Source organism: Arachis ipaensis, chromosome B05 (assembly GCF_000816755.2).
Source record: "Arachis ipaensis cultivar K30076 chromosome B05, Araip1.1, whole genome shotgun sequence".
Classification (NCBI taxonomy): Eukaryota; Viridiplantae; Streptophyta; class Magnoliopsida; order Fabales; family Fabaceae; genus Arachis; species Arachis ipaensis.
The window spans coordinates 136,957,714-136,958,532 of NC_029789.2; the positions used below are offsets into that span (position 1 = coordinate 136,957,714).

Here is an 819-nt window from a genome sequence, read left to right on the forward strand (position 1 = left end):
ATGATAATTTTCTTTTAGAATTTAATAAAAATTAAAGTTTAAATCTTTCAATCATATAATTTTAATATCATATAATAAAACTACAGCTTAAAATAATAAGATAAGCCGCATGAACAACTATGTCTATTACAACTTTATTAGAGAATTTGTATAAAGAAAAAATATATACGCATAAATCATTATATTCTGCTCTACATTTATAAATTTGGCAATATGCGGTTCAAAGTCAAGCTCTAATAATATATTCATAGGCATTATAGATTAGCATTCTTTTAGAAAAAAAAGATTAAAATATGTTTTGCCTGTGAATCCTTCTAACATTCTAACACCCAAAAGGAGAAAAAAAAACTCAAATTATTTTTGATATAGCTGATACAATTATACAACCAATATTAGTATTCAACTTCCCAGGTTCAACTAGTCCAAAGCCATATATATCCAAATTTCCAATAGCAAAGTTTCCATCTCCTTGTACCGTGGGAATATGACAAATCTTTCACGTGATGAAAGTGAAAAACAAGGATTTCTTTATTTTAATTTTTACGGTAAAGACGTAAAGTACGACATTCTTAAGACATTCTTAAGAAATTGGACATTATCATTTACCATATTTGACTTAAGTAAACAATTATTTAATTTGAAGAGTGTTAGGGCCAGTAACTTTTGTGTTTTGTAATCATCAATTGGTCATTAATAGTATTTTTAATGGTGTGAGATTACATTCAATGTTGGGAAATTATTCACTTTTCTTTTGATGGTTAAGTACTGGTCACAAAATACAAAAATTGCTGACCCCCTAAATTTTTTCTTAAAAAAATT

The 819-nt window shown here is 26.4% G+C and overlaps 1 protein-coding gene across 1 annotated transcript in view; it reads right to left on the bottom strand.

Moving 5' to 3' along the window:
* The window catches only part of LOC107644362 (aldehyde dehydrogenase family 2 member C4), a gene marked incomplete in the record, with an annotated part of 15,903 nt that overhangs the window by 14,301 nt on the left and 783 nt on the right, over window positions 1-819 (bottom strand).